The following is a 24,455-nucleotide window of genomic DNA, read 5'->3' as shown; positions in this document are numbered from 1 at the left end:
GTCATCAATATTGAGTTCCATTGCCAGTGTTCAACTCACAAATTCGAAATCGATTTTATGGAAAATTTGAATACGATCAGGAACAAGTTGAGATTATTAATGAACAAATGATAATCTCAAATCGATTCATGAATTCTAAATCAAAATCTAAACAAGATCTCAAATATCGAGATTCAATTACAAAATTTCAATTGAATCGATGAATATTGAAATATGATAGAAAACAGACAAAAGGAGATCAATTAATCAAGAAACGTGAGCTAAAGTTAATTGGGAATCGGGAAGGAAAGATTAAATCCGGAAGTGATCTGATGTACTCTTGGACTCGGTTATACACACAAATGAATCAATGAACAGTACATGATACAATTAATTGGGCTGGATCATTGAATAAACGAACTGGACTGATTTTTGAATATGTTTTGGGCTTGATGTTCGGATCATTTGAACAATAACAGATTCAAGATATTAAATCATAGAATGAATTTTGAGCTTAAATCTCAATTCAAACGAACACTTTCAATTTGAAAATCATTTCGAACAACAAATATGAGATTAGATTGGACCTTGTTCAACAAAAAAAAATTATTGGATCACAACAAATGGGTTTTTAAGAAAAATTAGATCCAATGAGTCAAATGATCATAAATCAAGAACGCAACACACGATTTCAATGAAATTAAGAGAGATCATAGAGAGAGACTCACCAAAATTGCTCAAAATTGTGACAAAAGTTGCCAAACCGAGAATCGTTCTTCAAATATCACCTTGATCTTGAAGACCCGCACTAATACCAATTGTAGTGACAAAGAACATGGTTTGGCATGCGGAATTAAAGCTTGCACAATTGAACATGGTGATTTGGGTGATCAAGAGATGTATTGAAAGTGGGTTTTAGAGGTGTTTACATGTCTCTCTCTCACTCTCTAAAAAATGGGTCTAAAGGCTAAAGCACCACATGCAAGTGGGTTTTACAAAAGTCAAACATTTACAAAGTCATGAATGAAGAACTTTGCACCCCAACAGGAAACTACAGTGGGACGGTTGGCCAAGCCAACCCACCGATAGTTAGACAAAACAATCAGGATGGAGGAATTGACGGATGTGGATGCGAGTACAAGGATTTCATGGCATCCAAACCACCGAGTCTATCTGGAAGCCCGACGCCGGTGGAAGTTATGGACTGGATCTCCGAGATGGAGACAATGTTTGAGAGTTGCGAGTGTAGCAACAGACAGAAGACCACTATCGTGGTTCCTCTATTCAAATCTGGAGTACTGAGTTGGTGGAAGCTACTAGCTGATTCAATGCCTACGGGAGAAGCTAGTAAGATGTCTTGGGAGGATTTTCTGGTGCAACTGAAGATGCAATACTGCTCTGAGCAGGATCTTCTAGAGATCAACAACGAGTTCCAGAATCTGAAGAAGGGAAGAATGAGCATTACTGAATACACTACGAGCTTTATAGAGAAAATGAAGCTTGTTCCTCACCTCGTCCCAACTGAACTCTCCAAGGTTAACAAGTTTTCCCTCGGATTACCAGCGGACTTCGGTCCAATGGTTAAGCAAACTACCACTTTGAAAGTCGCCATCTGGGCAGCCAGGAATGTTAAGACCCAGATTAGGGAAAGGGGTCTGGAGAGAGCTAAAGTTGGCGATAAAAGGAAGCATGAAGGATCTTCAAAATCCAACAAAGAAAGGAAATTCTCAAAGACTGACGAAGGAGGAGGAGGTGAAGCCAAGTGGTGCAAGAAGTGTAAAAAGAAGCACTTCGGGAAATGTAGTGAGGATGTGACTTGCTACAAATGTGGAAAGACAGGGCATTATGCCAGCAAGTGTGTGTCCAACAAGAAGGTGTGCTATGGATGTAACAAAGAAGGGCATATTTCTAGGGACTGTCCAAAGAAAAACGAGGAAGCAAGGCCAAACACACCACCAAGGCCAAGGGCATTCCACATGATCCTCGACGAAGCGGAAAACAACGCGAGGAACCAAGGATGAGGAATTCATACACGAAGATCAAGTCATGAAGTAACCAAGGGGATAGAATCATATCATGTAGCCTATTAGAGGCGTAGTCTTGGGTAAACTTGAACACCTATGTAATAGTTCCAAGAAATAATAAAGTCTTCGTTTTGTTATCTGGTGTGTTAAACTGTTATGTGATTTTCTTGTATGGTAACTTGGAAAACTGCGAGACAATACTTGGGACGAGTATGAGTAGGTGTGAAAGGCAGTAGATGCATATACTACCAGAAGCACATGACTGACGCTTGGATTATGGAAAGTCATAAGGTTACCAAGAAGCCAATAATTGATTTCGTTTTATTCAAGCATGTCGTTACCATCGTTTCGGTAATGACTAAGAAGATTGTTGTTATTCCGACCCTAGTGGGCATATCAAATTGAGCCCGACTACGATGAGTATGTTACGTGGTTCGGAGAACCAAGTTCAATGTAACATCTAACTTAAGCCATAGGATTGAAGTAAAAGATAATCGAAGTGATCGGTAGAGGTATCGCGACGGTTGCTTGTAGCTAGAAATGCTACCTTTTAAGATGTGATTAGAACATGAAGGAAAGTATAGTCTGTTCTAGAATTTGACTCTAAAAGACATGAGTCCAAGCAATGCATCATACGATGAGAGGTCATTAGAACATGACCCATCGGTCTATTATGATAATCGAAGGAAGAAACTGACCTCAAGTTTGTTAAAGAAGGAGTCTCCAATAAAGATAGAGATCGTGACATGAAGATCATGACTGAAAGTCTAACATGAGATAGAGAGTGGGTCCAAGATCGGGCACCACCTGTAGTCAGGAAGTCTTAGAGTTAGATACTCGTTCGAAGAAACATCAAAGTTACGGTTATTACCTAGGATGAAGAGACAACGTATGGAGTCATCATGTGAGCCGTGTTTCGTTGATGATTCTGGGACGTAATCATCCTAAGGGTGAGATAATTGTAACGCTCGTAGATCTGGGCTAGTCAATTTAGAGATAATAGGGTCGGAAACGACTTTTGGACAAAAGATTATTTAGAATAAATAATCTTAACCAAGTTGTAGAATATGTCTCAAGGGTTCCGTACATATACAGAGCGCCGAAATCCGAGTTATAACGAAGAAGTTATGGTCCGTCGAAGTTTTTCGGCAAAAACGGCACGGCACCGGGAGACGTAAAATAATGAATTTACGATAGAAGACTTTTTGACCTTATTAATATAAACCAAATTTTTAGTATACGTTAAAACGAGCACATCCATAAAAAGAACGCCCAAAACTGACTTCGTATGAGGAAGTTATGATTTTTCTAAGATTCGGCTTAGCAGTGCACGGCCCGAAACTCGAATTTTAGTTCAAGCGGTTTTTGGCTTACGCGGCCTAAATGAGAGTTTAAGATCTCATTAATAGGAGCTTAACGGTAAAAATACATATGAAAATGGAGTCCGTCTGAAGGAGTTACGAATTCTTCGCGGTCATTTAACAGTCTAATCTCTTCCTAACATTAAATTTAATATCGGTCGAGAATTAGCCGACGGAATCTAAATGAAAGTTGTAGATCTTGTTTTTAACTACGCGTGGATATAAAGAACGTCAAAAACAGAGCTCGTATGCGAAAGTTATGAATTTTTAAAAATCGGATGATTTCCACCCTGTGTGCGATGCCACGTGTCAGCACCAGGCTGTGACTTGGAGCCCAAGCTCACTCACGACGTGAACATCAAGGGATTCACAACATGAACCTTCATCTAGCCCTTATAAATAAGTGGTGAGGCCTCCATTCATTCTCACACTTTCCTACTTCTTCCTCTCTCTCTAGAACCTCTCTCTAGCCCCCGAAACCCCCCCGAAAAGCCTAGGGAACCTCCCTAGTACGAGGCGGAAGCCTCGGAGCACCCGACGGCTCCGATAAGAAGAGCCTTTCATCTTGGGAACGCAACTCCAGCGGAGCCCGGTTTCGCGAAAAACCCGCTGTAAGTGAGCTACGCCTAATCTATCTTTAATATAACTTATGTTTTAATATAGTAATGTTATTAGGACCTTAAAATAATTATTTGGGCTATTATTATGAGTTATATAGAGTGTTGTTTAACTCTTATATAATAATAATAATAGCTAGACTATTAATTAGCCGCGGTTAACGTTAGACTAAACCCTAGTGGTATTGATACTAGGTTTTGTCGAGGGAAATTGTTTTGAGATAACGAAGTGTTGTCTGAGTGCCGAGGCACCACCTTATCAAGTGAGTGCATGGTCTCTTTCATCTTACACATAGATATGAAGTATTTTATATAAATTACGTGCTATGTGTGCATATTATCTGAATACTTGTTGTCTATGCTAGATGAACGATTTTATACATGTTTTAAATGATTTAAACTGTATATGTATTTTACATCTATGATAATGTTGGGGTAAAACTTGGGTAGATGTAATAGATGGAATATTAATTGGATGATGAGTTGAGAGGTGTTATATACCACGAGGTGAGGGTGAGAGGTGGACGATGTGAGAAGCCTTTTCCCCAAATGATGGCCCCGTCATTCAGCAGAGTATCGATGACAACAACGAACTATTCTAGACAGTCCAGTGGAACACTAGCAGGCTCGCAACCTATAGGTGTTGTGAACGATTTGTTCACCCGGTGTACTCTAAACCTTGGTGATCACGAAGACTTGATGCCTAAACTCTGGTGGTCATGCAGACTTGATGCCTAAACCCTGGTAATCATGCAGACTTGATGCCTAGACCCTGGCGACTATGCAGACTTAGTGCCCGTTGTGTAAACCGTGGCAACGATGGACTTCGTGCCGATTCCTTAGGATGATCCTTAGGAATAAGTGAACGAGAAATAGGTTATTCTTAGGGCAGATCCTTAAGAATAAAGAAGATAATGGGGATGGGTAATTGGGTCGATTTCTTGATTGTTTAAACATAATAATTATATTATTGTGGGTTAAAAACCCTATGTACTCACCAGGTTTCCCAACCTGACCCACTCAGTTTATTTATATCACAGGTGTTGTTATATGTCACATTACACTGAGAGATTAAGGAGACGTAAATCACTAGTGATAATGAATGTAAGTTCTGTTTATGCTTATGTTATGTATTGACGATGACATCCCAAATGTTTTAAAATGAATAAAAGTACTTTTCTTCGGAAAAGCATTGATAACGTATTTATCATATTTTATTGGGAACACATTCCGCAACCTATTTATTAAAAGATATATTCTGATTTTTATAAAGCATAAAAAATCGGTCTTTTCTGGCCATGAAAATGGGGATGTCACACGTATGAAGCACATTTAATTCTTATGTGATTCACTTGTGATTTACATGTGAATTTAAGGGTGGTAAATAGGTAAATTAAATAGATATGTAAATTCAAGATTGGAATTGGAAATGAAATCGGAATGTGAAATTTTGGTTGGGCGGAATGGAATTCAATATTAAAAATGAAATATTTATTTATATTTAAATATTTTTTGTTTATTGTAAATGCATACAACTAATTTTTTTAAAATTTTTTTTATTTTAATATATGTAATGAGAGCATTTTGGTCTTTAAAAAAATGAAAATATTAAGTACCTTTGATGGAAGCAGTAATAGCCATGAATGTCTGTTCCACATTGGTGGAATCTTTTGAACTAGTTTCCAGGAAAGGAATTCCATGTTCAATTCACTGGAAACAAAGAACAAGAAAATTGAATTTAGAAATTACTTTTTCTTAATGTAATTTAAGTACTTAATGACAAAATACAAAAACAAATATGAGAAGTCCAAAACTAAAAAATGCAGAAATTACTTTTTCTTTGTTCCAGAGCTTAGACGAGCACCCAAACCCTAAAAAAAATATAAACCCAACTTTTTACCATTCATGGTGTCAATTGCTGTTGGCCAATTAATTACTACACTGATAGTCCGACTTCCAATTAGTCATAGCTGAAACTGTGAAAAAAAATCATTTTCACCATATTAGGGATATGCATATATGCACATATATCAAACCGTGAAAAATCAACATATACGCTAATTCTCAAGTTTAATAAGAAATTATCAAGTTTAATTAAGATGTAAGGACCAAGTTTTTGATCCTTTTAAAAGTTCTTTTTTTAGTGGGAACATTTTGAACGAGAATACGAAAAAATAAATTCAAGCCTTTAAAATCATAGTCAATGTTGTAGATGTTATATACCCGATTTTGAATTCCATCTCAGTAATGAATCCGGATAATTAACGAACTACATATTTTCAAATTGGAAGTTATATAGCAAAAAATTGATTATGATCCACAAATTTTGTATTATTATATTTATATGATTTACTTTGACAAACCTACAATCACAATAGTAAACATCTTGTTTTTAATTATCATCGCGTGAGATATATTTTCTTCCGTGTTTGAATGCACATAAATGTGATAACCGTCAAATTCTGGTCAAGTTAAAGTCAAACAAAGTCAACAAGTCAAACCGGTCAACTCAACTAACCCTTGTATACTAGGGTTTACGTTATGTATTTACTGTACAACTCACTATTTTAATAAGAAATCATCACTTGGAAGGTTCGTCTTTTTAGATTTCTGTAACCCTAATCAGGGTAAGTGAGGTAACAAAACGATAAAACACTATTGCATACCCATCGGGGGTGTGTAAGATCCTTAAACATGGCTTAACTGGGTTTACAGACTTTGCATTGCGAAACCAAACACTCAGAAAGGTTACAAATGAAGCCTCTCCCAATCTCTTTCACTCTATCTCTCTTTATATAAAATCTCTCTCAAAACTTCTTACAACTTTTTAAAATCTTTTGGGTCATCCCGACACTTAACTTGGTGAAAAATCGCTCGAAACAGAGTGATTCCTTGAAAAACACCCTTATAGGACCGAAGCCTCCTATGAGCCGAAGTCACCTTCGGGTTCGGTCTATTTCGCCCCTCGCCCAGGTTCGCTTCTGACAACTTCGCCTTCGGTCCACACCCAACAACCGAACCCGAACCTCGCATCAAGGACCGAACCAAACCTTCCCTTCGGCCTATTTCGCCTTCAGGCTATTTCGCTTCTACTTGGCTTCAAACCATTTCGCTCCTGCCCATCTTCGTTCCATGGCAGAAGGGACTGAACCTTCGGCCCCTATCCGAGAAGCCTTGCTGTAAGGCCCATTCCACCCGGTTTTCGACTAGTTTTGCGTTTTAAGCTCGTTTTTGGTTGTTTTAACGCGGGATTTTCACCCAAAATCATATTTTAACATATAAAGCCCCATATTTCATAATTAATCACGTTTTTGGGGTATAATCCTTATCCAAGAAGAGTGGGTGGGATATTATTGGTGGAGTGTTGACCTTGCCTTAGTGTATGACACAAGCAACCACCCCATGCCCACTCCATGACCAGCCCTTGTCCTTCCACCATACCTGGTCATTTCATTGTCCTTTTCACACCATTTTCCAGCCATACTCTTAGTCAAAGGCTGGAAAAAATCTTATCTCCCCTCACATTTCTCTCATTTTTCCTCAAAAGACAAACACCTTTCTCTCTCAATTCTCTCTCTAAATTTCGAGATTCAAGGCTATTCTCCAAACTTTTCTTCTACTTTTGGTAAGTATTATCATCCTCCATATGATTATTTCACTTCCTTCTACTCAAATCATAGATATCTTACACAAACATCATTACATTCATGTAAGATCTTCGAATCTTCAAGGCATATTCTAAGTGTTCTTGAGTAGAACACTTCTTTTCTTCAACATCTATCCATTGAAATCACAAAAGGTGAGTTCATACCCTTATCTCTTCACATTTTCGTAAGTTTTATGGGGGGAATACAAGTTAAAACACCAAGAACACAACCAAACTCTCCCAACAGTTTTCAACAGAAAAGTTGGACTCCATTCACGGACTGTTTTGGGCAACTTAAATATTTTAGTTTTCAAAACTATATTATGTGCAAATGTTTCAGGTTAATACCCTTAAAATGACTACTTTCACATCTCCATACGATTTTTCTACAATTTATGGTGATTTTTATAAAACTGCCTATCATTTCAAGAACAAATCCGGACCAGTCTGTGATGATGGACTTTTTTACACAAGTTGGAGGTCACTAAAAATCATAATAAAATTCATGAACCAACTAGAAAAATGGTATCAATTTCATTTACACCTTGTAACTTGTTGAGCAAGGTGTGTATCATTATGAGATTATATGTTATTATATTATATGTCATTTTTTCTTGGTATTTAGACATGACATCAGAAAACACATGGATTTTACTATATTAAATATGGTAGATAATAAATTGTTATAAACAATGTTTACATCCATTTCATACAAACATTTGGTAAACTATGACAAGTATAGTTTATGTACACTACCACTACTATTGTTTTGATAAACTATAATAGGTATAGTTTATGATTCATCTACATAACAATCTCATTTCCAAAGGTTACACTTATACAAAAGGGTTTTCATTATACCACACGTAAATTCGTTAATGACTTTTTTGAGACATTGGCTTCATATTACTTTTCAAGTATTACACTTAAGTCCTGCATTGTAACCAGAATCTCTTGTAACAAGAGCGTGATAGTTGTGTATAGATCTATATTGGGTTTGACAAACCCACACCTTAGCTGCATGCAACAGCTAGACCGGCAGGTCTGGGGTGACAAATGTCATAACATTTCCGATGTCTGAAGAACGTCGTTTCAGGCCAACTAGGTCATAGCATGGTTATAATAACTCACATTAAGTATTAACAAACATAGGATTTACGAGGATTTCATTGAAATCAAACGAGTTTATGTCGATTTAAACTTGCATTGTTTACTATAAGTAAGGAAAATTGCTTGTACATTTCGGTCTTTGGATTAAAGACTACATTTTACGCTTTAAGGAAAATATTGGATTTTTCTAAGGACAAACACTACTTTTACAAGAAAAGATTTTCATCACTTCATCCAAAAGCTTATGAAATCACCAACTTAATTGTTGACACTCTTTCAAAATTACTTGTATTCTCAGGAAATCAATAAACAGGTAATCAAGTGCTTTTGAGGATGGGACGTTAAGGCGTCAAACATTTTATTTTTGTCAACATAATGTAATTGATTTGGAAATATGTAAACCCATACAATGATGTAACTTTTTCAAATATATTTATGTTGGTTGTGTTTACTTTGATCACTATTGCAATTGTTGTTATGATACTATACATGAAGTCCTCGACCCCCGGACGTTTCCGCCATCCTTGGTTTGGGGGTGTGACAACAAAACTTCATTTATCCTTCTTCAATTAAAAGAAGACTACCCTAATAAAGTTCATGATATTTATCTGATTCTCATTGTAGCTTGAATGAAGTTGCAGATAATGAAAGAAGGTTCAGTGAGAAACATGTTATTGGTCCCTATGTCAAATAATAAAGCTCAAAACCAACTCTGCCCCTACCACCTATCACGTACAGCCAGGAATCAACACCAATTCTGCTACTAAACTTCTCCTATCAAGCACAGAGGCCGAGTTATAAAGCAATGTAAGATCAACAATTTTGTTCAGTGCTTTATTAGAGAATTCTTTGTGAAGAGGTCCTTGATACGATGCATCTACAAAAATACTTCTACAGACCACGAATTCAGTTCAAAGCAACATAACAACAATCATGAAATGATAATCGGATGCTTGTATTTTAATGGTGTGAATTCAAGCATTTCAGCAAAGGTAATCAATTGAACAGATAAACGATGTAAATATAAGTAGTAAAATTATTCCATACCAAACATCTTCCGAGGAATCACCATCCACAAATCGAGATTTTAAACAATTCTTCATATGAAACTGAAACTGCAAAATCGAGGCCGTTGAAGCCTCTAAAAACCTCAGAGTAATCAAGCTTAAAGCTCTGCACATCAAACCAAACTTCGTCGGACTCGTTACATGGAGGTGGAAGATCAAGAATAGGAATTGAAGAGCCTCGGGAGGCGTGAAAGCCTTGGAAAATCTCAGTGTAATCCTCAAGGCGAGGAGGAAGAGTTATGGCTCCAAACTTTGACGGACCACCAAATACATCATCATACACTGTCTTATTCCGCACTCTAAAACCACCAGCAGCACCACCTTTGTCTTTGTAACCCTTCATGAGAACTCAGAATCTCTGTATACGCTCCTTTCCTAGGGTTTCATTGTTGGTAAAGCTTTCTCTCTCACGCAGGAACACACAGTGGAAGGTGGGGCTTTGTTCTTGCTTTCATTGTAAAAGGCAGGATGAAAAGAGAGAGAGAGGGGGGGCCAGAGTCGACGTGATTAAATTTAATAAAGGGGAATCAATTACACTATCCATAAATACCCCTGATTCTTTTCAATAAGATGCCTACACCCATTTTTATTTTCACGTATTTACAAAAATACCACAAAACATCCTAACCCTCTATTATTTTAATCTAACGGTCATTGTTTAGTTCTCGGGTTCTCGGGAAACTTTGAGTTCTCAAATGATCCTTCCCCCCCCCCCTCCCTCTCTCTCTCTCTATATGTATATATATATATATATATATATATATATATATATATATATATATATGTATATCATACATACTTATAAAGCTAGAATTTTTTTCTTGAATCTCATGCATTTGAAACCCCTACACCCTTTCACCTTCAAAGTAATTAATCACACATAATCTCATTCCAAGAATATCACACACTCTATAAGTTCAACACCTCATGCATTTCAAACCCCCACACCATTTCACCTTCATTATATATGTAGTTATATTAGTACATTTTTCTTACAAAAAGTCATCCTTTGGTTGAAGATTTTATGATTCAAAAGTTTTTATATAGTTGAAGCATTCACGATCCAAATATGATGATTTGAAGAAATGGGTTATGTCGCAATGATGGTAATTGTAAAATCAGTTTTTCTTTCAACCAAAACAAATGAAGCTTTTCTATTCTTTCTTTATATTAAATTTCTCATTTGACCTTTATATGTGATTTGTATGTATTACTCAATCTTGAATGTGACTCTCCAAACATCAATGTTTTGCTTGGAATATCTTTCTCATTCTTTTTTTTCAAGAAAAACATTTTGATTGCAGGTTAGTGAAGAATTGTTATCAAGTTTCTATGGTTGATTGGTGTTCATTAAAGAAAGAAGATTCAGAAAACGAATATAGATTTTTTTTTGTTTGAGCAAAGTTGACGAATGTTAGTATTTTCTTTTGATTTAAACGTATATTTATGTAACATTTTTATTTATATATTTAACCACCCAGTGTTCTTATTTATTTTATTGTAGTTTTTCTATTTTGATTATGTTTATTTTCTATTTTTTTTGGGTTATCCTATACAACATATTTACAAAGACAGTATTTAAAAGATAACATAATTTTTAACATTTGATATGTAATTATGATGACTTATCATGATATGTTCTTCATATGAATGTAATTTATCCATATTACTACGACAAGAATTACATATGACATTTATGAAAATATATACTATATGTGATTTGTTTAACATATATATGCACCTATGTGTGTTATAAATTTATAATTAAATATCTTTATGTTTAATAATTGAAGGGATTAAAATAATGCATCAAAACCAATTATTTAGACGAATATAATAATAATAATAATAATAATAATAATAATAATAAATACACATTTCCATGTACTGTATGCATTTGAAACTGATACTACAACTCAAGAGTTTTCTGATTTATGTATATTTATTAGTTACAACTCAAGAGTTTTTAGCTTATGATTATTAATTAGTAATCGCTAATAACTTTTTATTTTCCCTTCTTTTATAAGGTTGTAAAGTTTTGCTCATTAAAAACATTAATGTATTTGAAGAGATTTTTGATTTAAATATGAAAAGTTAATATAAATGTTATAATAAATGTTTTAGTATTTTATGTTAGTAAAAGTTGTAGTGTTTATTTTTCATATTTTTGTATTATTCGTTATATATATATATATATATATATATATATATATATATATATATATATATATATATATATATAATACAAATGTTATAATAGATGTTTTTGTATTTTTATGTTACTAAAAGTCGAAGTTCATATTTTTGTTCATAGATTTTGTTACCCGTTATATATAGATTATCATACGTTGGATATATAATTTACATAATTTTAAACGGTTTATAAAATTATCAAATAATTGTATATATCACAATGACTTAAAACTATAATCATCTTATCTTATCTTATCTTATCTTATCTTATCTTATTATATGATAAAGGAAGCATTTTTTCTTTCACCACATTCATTTGAAACTCCAAACTTTTCATATTTCCATACAATATACTTAATTTATTAACTTAAATATGCTTTTAGTTGTAATCATTATCATAAATGGAAGAATTTGTGACTTATCAATATGATATACTTAATTTGTTAACTTTAATATATAGTTAAATAAATAACCTATATTAATATATCAAATAAACTTAAAAATTTAGTGTAAAATTTAAAACCTAAAGTAAAATATCAAATAATATTTAAAAAAAATTCAATATATATATTTTTTAACATAGTTAAAAGGAAAACAACATTAAATATAATAATAATAAAAGAACCTAAATTGATGAATCGATTTAACTAAAAGGTGTCTAAAAACCACATTCTAACAATATATTTTTAATGTGTGCCGCGCAACGCGCGATAATTCGTTTAGTATATATATAATGAATGTACCTTACAACCCTCACATAAAGCTTAGATATACAAACTACCATACATCATACATTGTCGTTTTAAGCTAATTTCAACACCCAACTGAATGTTTCATTTATTTTCGTTATTCCACTTCTAAGAATCGATCGTGTTGGTTAACCAAAAAAAATCATCATATTTGTAATATGAATCTTCATCTTTTTAATTGAACGACAATTTATAAAGGGTTGAAAGTATAAATTTTCATAAATTTCAACAAATGAATCTACATCTTTTTAATCGATTCAACCTCCACCGTAAACTCTCAATTGCAAAGTGTCATCTACAGATCCAACAATTCATGGTTCTTATGTATTTTCTTTATTGGAAATTGTCATTTTTTTATTAATCGCATTACTAACCTACCAGGTAAACATATGTACAAGCCCTTTGAAGCAAGAATTTTATATATTTCTATTTTTGTGTGGATATTGGATATTTGATGATTGTCTGCAAAAAGTTATCTAGCATTTTTCATGAAAATCATTGCATAAAAATCAATTTTAAAAAAATGTCTTTTGATAATTGGTATGGAAATTTGTAAATGTTAATAGGTAATTGAAGGTTTTTGGACGTTGGAATGCATATATGTTGTTCGATAGAATGCCTCAAAGAAAGAAATTGTTATTTTCGACTTTCATCAGGTTTTTCATTAAGGAATTTTGTGAGTGATCTTGGCTGTTGTGTTGTTACCAAATTTGTAACACATGTAAGATATCTTGGTTACGGAGGTCACTTGCAAAGACCAAGATGCCCCTGCTCTTGCCCATGTGTCTTAATGACCATGTCTGTAATAATTTTTACTAATTCAACCTCCACCATACAATTGCTAATATTCATACCTTAACTAACTCAATTAAGTATTATATCTCAACAGATAGGCTTGGTCTTTAGAACAAAAAGGTGAGAAATGATGGTGATCTTGGAGTACTTCGCTCAACCCATCTTCAGGTTAACTATATGCTTAGGTAGGAACCTTTTCCAGTTATATACCATCTTCAAGTTAACTATGTGTTTTGTTACATTTTTTTATTACATGGGTATGTATTGTGACACTTATTTTAAGAAAAAAGCAAAGCAAAGTAGCAATGTACTTATAACTTTAACATATAGTAGCAACATACTTATGCATTTGACATATAATAGCATCATACATATGTTATTGACAAAAATACCAACATCCATCATTCAAAATATTTATTCCAAAATTGAAACAAGTTTTAAAACTTATAAAACGAATCATGTTCAGAAAAAAATGAAACGGGTTCTAAAACTGAAGTAGGTTCTGATTTAGGTTATATAACTGGAAAGAAAAAATGAAGCAAGTTCATAAGCAACATTTGAAACGGGTCCCAAAATTGAAGCATGCTATAAAACTTGAAAACAATCATCCCATCACTATTTCTCTTGCAACGATTCGTCAGTCTAATATATGAAAAATTAAATAAACAATCAATATAATTATAAGACTATGAAAATCATGAAAAACTTAATAGTATGGTAACGACCTTTCTTTTTGAACAACTAGTGGAAAAATGACTGAGTCCCTGGCAATAAGAATATGTTCGTTTTTTTGGAACTTCTAAAAAAGACTTAAGTCTGCTTGCATTTTTAGGACGCCCTTTGGTATTGGTTGGGCCAAGAGGATCCCTGACGGATAACTGAGACATCATATCAACTTGTGAAGTTCCAACAAAAGATCCTTGAGATGTATTCTAAAAAAATTTAGTCTTTTTTTTCGATTCACTTGATCATCTAAAAGACTTATCAGTAAAGTGTTGAGTTTTTGAATCTCTAGAGGGGAGTCTCTTGCCTTTTCAATTAATTTAGTAAAATTTGAACGAAGATACCACAAAGTGAAGGCATTAACCCCATTTTCATTATCCATTTTCTCGAGTCTGATGCTACCATTACCCACATTGTACCTTGCATTAATTGTCCACCTAGGTAAAATATAGTGACTCAAAAGTGTCTCAACATATCTTTTCTTCATCACATATAGGCTATGCTTGCATAATATCCCATATATCTCAAACTTTGCACACGAACATGTAACATTTACTTGATTCAATGACCGAAAGTTAACAATTCGCCAATATGTTTTATCAATTAACTCGATATTTGATTTCTTCTGTACATTTACTTAAAGTCTCATGAGTTAAATTGTTAGTGGCTATCATCCATTCTTTTTTAAAATTCTCAAAGACTTTTCTAGTATATATAATACTCATATGCTTTTGCTTCGATCGGATGCACAGAAGATAAAACTGCACTCGAGTTCATAGTCTTGAAGTCTTCATCTTCCTCTACGACCCTTCGAGACTCGATTGCTTTATCATAATATAGTAGAATTCATTCAACATGGTCCTCGAATTAACATATCCATCAAAAAAATGAATTAATACTCTCACTTCTCCCACTTGTTGTCATACCAGCAAAGAAAATATCATTTACGAAGGCTAAAATGTATCCAATGATTATAGATTTAACTTACCCAACAATTACTTTCCAAATTATATTTACCACGTATAACTTCCCACCTGCTTTCAAATTCTTCAACTGTGTCACTATTGATCCATTCTCTATAGAATTCTTGAAAATCACTATAACGAGCATCATACGGTCGAAGATTTTCCGATTCATGCTTCTTAATATGTAATGCACAAAAGCGATGCCATATTTTTTGGAAATACTTTTCTTATTGCATTACCTATAGATTTATCTTGATCAGTAATAATTGCCTTTGGATGATTGTCAAACATACATTTTAAGGACTGCTCAAATAACCATTCAAAAGTCTCTTCCTTTTCGTTTTCAAATAATGCTCCACCAAATAGAGTAGATTATCCATGGTGATTCTGTGACAATCGGCTATTATGGGTCAACCAGAGTCAAACGATTCAACAAAAGTCAAATAGTTAGGGCATAAAGTATGAATTATGCCTTGCTTTTAGGTTTTTCATCTTTGGGACCCAAAAACTTTGAGATTTCAGTTGTAAGGGACCGAAATCACATGCCTAGACTGAAATCACATGCCTAGACCGAAATCACATCTAGGCCAAAATCAATCAAGACCAAATTCATGCCTTGACCGATATCACATGTGATTTCGATGGTCTAAAGGTGATTTTGATGGTGCTTAGGCTGAAATCACAAATCTGATTCGATGGTGCTTTTCCCAATGTGATAAAATACACAAACCAATGCAAACATCGCATCACCCTCACCCCATTTATATTTATTAGGCCGAAAACTCCACACGATCTTCACTTCCATCTTTGAACTTCTTACATTTTCTCTCAAAGAAACGAGTTCAACTTAGTACATCTTCAAAACTTCATACACTTTCCCAGAAACATCTTCAAACATTCCTAGAAAACCATTTCATCAAGGTTGATTCATAGGAACTGTTGTAAGTTTCCTTGTTAAAACAGTGTTTATACAACACTTCCATGTTAGTTCATCTAATTTACACACACTATTATGTGTTAAAAACTATTAGGCTACAATGACCTTCAAGTGTTCTAACTTGAAGATCATCACCATCACTTCGTTATCCAGCCAAGAACACACTCAAGGTGAGTTCATACCCCCACATTTTTTTCGAGATTTTCAATGTTTTAGGGGGGGGGGGGGGGGAATACAAGTAAAACACAACAAAACTTTTGTTAAAAATACAAAATGGTTAAATACATTTTCCTACCGTTTATAAAAAGGTAATAAATTCATAAATAGTTTTGTGTCAAAACTCGTGGACTTTTCATACAACGTTTTACTAAAAACACAAAGCCACAATATATATATATATATATATATATATATATATATATATATATATATATATATATATATATATATATATATATATACAAAGGACTTATCATTTCAACGAAATAATTTTTATAAACTATAATAGGTATAGTTTATGGGGAATTCACACTATTTTACCCTTCACAAAGAAATAATTATTTAAAAGTATAATTATTTGTATGCTATGTAAACACCATGGAAGGATAATACATTCATTTACAAGAAAAAGAGTTTTCATTACACTATATGTAAATCGGTTAATACAATTTTGTGAGACATCCTTCCCCGTACCTACCAGAGTACACACTAAAGTCTTGTATTATAACTAGAGTCTCTCTTAGGGAGAGCGTGACACTTGTGTATAGATCTATACGAGAGTGACAATCCCACACCTGAACTGTTAGCTACAGTTAGACCGGTGGGTCTGGGGTGACAAATGTCGTAACATTCCGACACCTGAAGAACATCGTAGCAGGCCAACTAGTCGCTAGCATGGTTATAATAACTCACATGGGGTATTAATAATACATTTGGTTTATGGCTCTAACTTACACTATGTTCAATCGGTTTTATATAATTATAAAACTACATTATACTATTTTCCAATATAGTTCAACTAGCATTTCTGGAAACAAACATACAAATGGTTTTATACAGATAAAACTACATTACACTATTTTCAAGTACAATACAACGAGTATTTCGGGAAACATACATTCAAATGGTTTTATATGGATTAAAACTACAAACTACTACTTTAAGTATAGGAATACCTACACATATCGGTCTTAGGGTATCTAAGACTACAGTTCATTTACAAGAAAATATTGGATTTTTTGGAATCACACTGTTTCATCTTACAAGGCAAATGGTAGATTTTTCTCATACAAACGCTTATGAACTCACCAACTTAATTGTTGACACTTTTTCAAAACTACTTGTATTCTTAGAAAATCAGTAAACAAGTACTCATAAGGATTTGATTTTGAATATGGGGCGTAGCGACATCAAGTCACATATTTTTGGTCATATGTATTCAGAAATCAAACAAACAACGATTCGAATACAATGTAAAAACTTATAATTTATCAATATGAAGGTTGTAATGCTTCGATCTCTATTATTCAATTTTTATGATACTATACATGATGCCATCCACCCCCGGACGTTTCCGCCGTTTTCTCGGTTCGAGGTTGTGACAGATTGGTATCAGGGTATTGTTTATAGTGAACTAAGTATACCAAACCACGTAAGATATAAGACTATAAATACAATGAGGCTAAAACACTCTGACTAAGAAATATACTTTTAAAAAACATAATATTATTTTTATAAAAGTATACGTAAATGCATACATACTAGAACAATGTCATAATAGGAACAACACAAAAGTTAAAAGATAAGTTGAACACTACGATTAAGCCTAGATAGTTATGTAATCATATCTGGGATAAATATAGCTTGATCAACTATGTTTATGTGAGATATGACTAACATGTGTTTGGGAATGGTCATGGTGAACAACGAGTCTAAAACTTACCAACACCCCATACAAGGAATCTCTATAACCGAAAATAAAGTTTAAAATATTATAAAAGTATTTTATGATACTATAGAACCATACAACTAGACTCTTTATATGTCTTTATACTGTTATTCTTGCGCAGTCGACATAACCAAAAATATAGTTACGACACTCTGTTTCAATAATGCCCGATTCATAACCATTAACAAAGACTTACCATCATTCCTCATTTAAACCTTATAGCAGAAGTATGCCACCAAATAAGTCAAACATGCATAAAAACAACACACCAACAATCCACTACCACCTCCATAGATGGACACTCCCATTTTCCAAGCTTCTGTAACAGCTGTTGTGGTAGCTGCCATGGAAAAAATTAGCACAAATGGTACCAGTGGGACGGGAGGTGGTACCAGTAATACTAACCAGGGAGATAGCCAAAGACACCTAAGGGAATGCTCCTATAAAGACTTCACAAATGGCAAACCCAAATCCTTCAATTGAAGTGGAGGTGTCATTGCTCTGACACGATGGTTCGAAAAGACAGAATCAGTCTTCGAGATCTATGCATGCCCAGAGGGAAGTTAAGTCAAATTTGCAGCCTGCGCTCTTGCTGATAGGGCCCTTTCCTGGTGGAATGGACATGTCAAATCACTAACCCTACAGGTAGCTAACTCGATGAACTGGGAGGACTTGAAGATCATGATGTTGGAGGAATATTGACCGAGGAGCGAAGTACAAAAGTTAGAATAGGAGCTTTGGAACCTCACCATGAAAGGCTCTGACATTGCAATCTATACTGCCAGATTTAGCAATCCAGCAATATTATGCCCTAGGATGGTCACCCCGGAAAGTAAAAAGGTGGAGCGATACATCTGGGGACTATCCTCTCAAATTCAAGGAAATGTGATAGTTGCAAACCTATCCACCTTTGACAGTGCCGAACGCTTGGCACAATACTTGTGGATCATGGAGTCTGCCAGGGCTTTATAACGGCCATCCCTAAACAAACCAAAGGGAGTGACAATAAGAAAAAGTTCTGGAACAAGAGAAAGGGCCAGCCAACACAAGAGCCTGCAAAGGAACAACTAACTGTGGCAGTCCATGCTGCTACTATTCCTTCCGCTCCAACACCCACCAAACAATATGATGGAACTCTCCTAAAATGCAACAAGTGCAACTTTCATCACCATGGAGCCTGCCGAGAGCTGCACTGCAATATTTGCAACAAGAAGGGGCACACTACTCGTTTTTGTAAGACGCCAACACAACAAACCACCCAAGCCACTAATGTCGGGGTGAGCCAGACTTGATACGGATGTGGTGAAACGAGGCATTTCAAGAGGGAGAGTCCAAAAGAAAGGAATGAAGGAGGTCTGGGAAGGGTTTTAACAATGGGGCATGAGGAGGCCATGAATGTTCCTACCGTGGTTACCAGTACGTTTCTCCTCAATAATTCATATGCATGCATACTTTTCGATAGTGGTGCGGAGAAAAGTTTCGTGAGCCACAAATTTAAACACCTACTGATATGTGCATATCTATACATATAATTTGATAACATATCTTAATACTTTAATTACTTTTATGCCCTTATTAGAACAAAAGATACTTAATTTGTTATGAATTATGTTGCAGGGACCAAAAGACATGCTTGGAGCAAAAACGAAGCTGGAAGCTGGATGTTTGAAGTTGGAAGTTTGAACCAAAGCTCTAAAATGAAGAAAATATACTCCTACCACGTCGTGGTGAATACACTACGACGTCGCAACTTGAAGAATCTCGATAAGCTTAGAAGACTTGGAGAATACAGGATAAACACGATGACCACGACATGGTGGATCTACCATGACGTGGTGCTCTGATTTCGGGAAAAGTATAAATACATCACTTAAACCACCGAATTGGAACTTTTGGCTCTGGAGAATTCGATACTTTTGGAAGCAAAACACTGGAATTAAGGCTTGGGAAGCAAGGATCTCATTCACAACCTTGGAAGAAGGAGCATTAAGGAAATTGAACTTACACTTCGATTTTTCATTAGGTTGAGCTATGTCTATTACTATGAATTTCATTTTTGTGACTTTGTTTGTTGAAACCATGAGCTAAATACTCATGACTTTCATTTAGCTTAGGATGAGTTGGCTAATTGTGGTTGATTTTATGGTTTGGATTTAGAGATTTTGTTATTTGTTGATTTAGCTTATTAAAGAACCTTAAGTGCTTTTGATAACTATTTTTCTCTACTTATTGTTGAATTTGATTAAGTTAGTATGACCATCTCTCTTAGTTAAATTTGAAAGTTTGATCTTGAGATTCAAAATTGTAGGACTATAGTTTTGAACAAAAGCTAGGGTTAAGTAGAAAAGTGGGTAAAAGAGTATATGAGCTAATATATAACGACAAATAATGTATTAAATTGAATCAATAAACCAAATTGGTCAATTAATTATAAGTTTAATCAATTCCAACTGAACACTAGTGAACTTGTAAGTTTCTCCGTCAGATCTCAGAATAAATAAGCTAGTTTGCTAAAGGATTAAATTGGTGAATACTAATTTGGTCATATTAGCAATCGGTAACTAGAGAAACTAAATCCATTGCACTTCCATAAATCAACCATAATAGCAACTAAATCTGAAGCTAAACAAAAGTCACTTACTCACCCTTGGTTAATTCATACTTGTTTACTTGCTTTAGTTTAGTGATGGCTTAATTAAGTGAATTTTTAGCTAGTTTGATAATTTAAGTACGTAGTCTTGCAAAACTAGGAAAAAAACCTTTTCTTAATTAATTAGTAATTAGTTAATAGTAAAATAAAGTAGTTTAAACACCGTTCCTTGAGTTCGACACTTGTTCTTACCATTGTTATACTATTGCACGATTAGGTACACTGCCTAGTGTGTTTAATAGTCTAGTGATGGAAATAGCTTTTATAAATTAAAACTTGGATAAAAATATAAACACATTAAATACACATTAATTTTTTGGCGCCGTTGCCGGGAAACGGTCCAGTTTTAGTTACTTTATTTTGCTATTTAATTAAGATAATTTGCAGTTTGATTTTAGTTTTAATTTTATTCAGGTTTTTCTTCTATAGGATCACCACGCCGTGGTACTTTCTACCACACCATGGTATAGTTGTAGTAGAAATCTTATTTTTCGTTTTTGTTCTTTTTACGCATTTCTTTGTTTAATTTGCAGATCGTTTATGACAGGGTGGATCAAAGCCATCTTTGATTCCACCACTTGAAGACCCGAAATCCGCGTTTTGTAAAAATAAGGACAAGGTCGTAGGAGGATCTTCAACACAAAAAAATTTACCGTTGAAGAGTCTCAAATCTATCTTTGGCAAGAAAAAAGGATAGAAAACAGGAGAATCCAGCATCTCATCATTGACAGACGAAGACCCGAAGAAAGAAGACACCGAATACGAAACAGAAGGAGACGAAAAAGAAACTAAAGAAGAAAGCGACCCTGAACCCGAACCTAAAACCGAACTAGATAACACCATGGTTAACATATATGAAGTTCCCATGGGCGAATGGAAGAAAAGGATTCGAGACGATACCGGCTCAGGACTCGTGCAACCTGCGATTCCTGCAACTGCCAACTTTGAGCTTAAAGGCCACATCCTCGCCCAAACTAAAGAACTCCCATTCTACGGGAAATATCACGAAGATGCATACAAGCATCTAGATGAGGTCAATGACATATCCGACTACATCAATGTTCTAAATGTGGCTTGTGATACTGTCTTGCTTCATATGTTACCGGTCACATTTAAGGGTGCCATGAAAAATTGGCTAAAATCACTTCCTCCAGGATCCATCACCACTTGGGCTAAGATGAAAGAGGAATTTATTGATCAATTTTGCTCTCCATCAAAGATAGAAAAGTTGAAAAAATCCATAGCAATCTTTGAACAAAAAGCTGGAGAGTCACTATATGAGGCGTGGGAGAGATACAAAGTCTTATTAAGGAATTGCCCATATCATGATTTGAACAGTCAACAGGAAGTCTCCATATGATGGAGTGAACGTGACAACTAGACAGCTCCTTCATTTGCAAGGACCACTCACAAAGAAGCCACCCCCGGTGATAAAGCAACTCATTGAAGAATTCTCTAAGAACTCTAGAGAATATCATAATCCAGGGAATGATGTAACTAGGGGATCGGCTAATGCGGCTTCGGAAGATATGTCAGTAATTTTGGCAATATTGCACAACATGGATAGGAGAATGACTAAAATGGATCAAACAATCCATGCTATTCAGGTTGGGTGTGAAAACTGTAACGAGCGTCATTTGACAAAAGATTGTGACCTTGATGAGAATGGAAACCAGAAGATTCAAGCTTTCTACTCGAGCGGTGATCGTTTTGATGAAGATTGGAGAAAACCCAAGAAAAAATTGTTACCTTATGATAAGTATAAAAAGGCTAAGGAAGAAAAGTATGAACAAAAAGGAAGAGGCTTCTACCAAAGAGAAGAACACCCGGAGGAAAAGAAATCTAAATTTGAGTCGATGCTTACCCGATTTGTAGCCGCTTCCGAGAAAAGGCATGAAGGAACTGAAGCAACAATGAAAGAGCAACAAACAACGATGAAGGAACAACAAGAGATGATGAAAAACATGCAAGCACTCGTTAGGAATCAACAAGCTTCAACCCTTACCATAGAAAAACAACCCAGGCAACTAGCAAGCAAATTAAATGAAAGATCGTCGGGAGGACTTCCGGGAAATACCAAACAAAACCCAAGAGGAGCTCACATTCATGCCAACACCACTAGAAGTAGAAAATTTTTTACTCAATTAAAGCCTATAGAAAGAAACAAACCAGAAGCAGAGAAGGAAGTTCAAAAGAACTATTCTCGAAAACAACTCACCTTTACAAACTATACTACTTTTCAAACATCACTCGTTATAAGGATGAACAAAAAGTATCGACACGCACGCATATATCTACAATTTTCAAAGAAAGGCTTCAAACGATTTCATAGAAAATATCAGATTTTCTGAAAGTACAATGAGAACGCTTCTAAACATGTGTAAAACTATTCTATATCAAAAACGCTTATGAACTCACCAACTTTTTAGTTGACGCTTTTCAAAACGACTTGTATTCTCAGGGATCTAGTAAGCAGGTAAAAAGGGATGCGGATGCATGATTAATTTTGATGTAGTTTGGAATATTTTTGCTTATGTCTCTCTTGTGTAATTTAAAGGACCAATACAATATGTAAACAATGTAAGCTTGTTATCTCAAGGTATGATGTTTGGATTTCTCTGTTTCATTTATATTCAATTGTTATGATACTGGACAATGAAGTCACCCGCCTCCGGACGTTTCCGCAGTCTGGTCCAACGGTGTGACAGATTGGTATCAGAGCATTGTTTATAGTGAACTGGTATATCTAGCCATACAAGATATACAAATAAAAATACAATGGGACTAAAACACACTTTGCCTAAAAGTATACTTTATGAAGATAAGTATTTTATCAAAGTATAAATATTTACTAACCCTGTATCATAACGAGAAAAAACCAAAAGTAACTAAAGGTTGAACACTACAGCCAAACCTGGGTAGTTATGTAATTATATCTTGGATAAATACAACCTGATCAACTACACTTATTTGAGATATGACCAACATGTGCTTGGGAGTGATGGTGGTGTTGCAACAAATCTAAAACCTACCAACTATACGCACAAGAGAATATTAAAATCGAACATCAATTTTAAAATACTATAGGAGTATTTTCGTATACTATAAACCACTTCCACACCTAAATGGCTAAACCATCCCCGTATATCTCGTACCTCAACTCTTGGTCAAACGACATAGTTGAAATTCCTTACCAAGACTTCTACTACCCTGTCATAGTGATTTGCTGATGGGGCAAGGAGAGACCAAAAGAATTGCATGAAGAAAACCCAGAGGTGGACCCTAAGGGATACCCAATGATGACTTGTGAAAGGGAGGATTCCGACTAAGAGACCAACAAGGATGAAAGCACCAGGGAAACCCTTGACGAGCTTTACTCAATTGAGTATAGGCCAGAGACCCTTTCACCTTTCTCTTCCCAGATACATAAACACCCAATATAAGTGCCCCTGGAATGGACATACCTAGAAACAAAACAATACCCACATAAAGACAATCTTAGGGATTGACTCGTACCCGATTCAGGGAGCATCTCTACAAAAGACATTCAGATCCACAATCGACGTGCGCCGAACTCCGATAGTCAACACCCTGACGAATCAGGCATCCGTATGGGCCACAAGTAACCCGAAGTGACTACCGGCTTCCAACCCTCTGTCATGGAGTAATGGAGGCCATAAATAGAGTCCGG

General features: G+C 34.9%; 1 non-coding gene across 1 annotated transcript; it reads right to left on the bottom strand.

The window, feature by feature from the left end:
* Positions 1-21,989: 21,989 nt before the first annotated feature.
* LOC145103592 (small nucleolar RNA R71) lies at positions 21,990-22,096 on the bottom strand. Its single transcript, XR_013706675.1, has one exon. It is a non-coding gene; the product is annotated as a small nucleolar RNA R71 (small nucleolar RNA).
* Positions 22,097-24,455: the final 2,359 nt, after the last annotated feature.

The sequence above is a fragment of the Lactuca serriola genome, chromosome 4, assembly GCF_051521515.1.
Source record: "Lactuca serriola cultivar US96UC23 chromosome 4, Lser_US96UC23_V15, whole genome shotgun sequence".
Classification (NCBI taxonomy): Eukaryota; Viridiplantae; Streptophyta; class Magnoliopsida; order Asterales; family Asteraceae; genus Lactuca; species Lactuca serriola.
The sequence above is the reverse complement of the archived record's forward strand: the minus strand, read 5'-3'. Positions and strand labels throughout refer to the sequence as shown.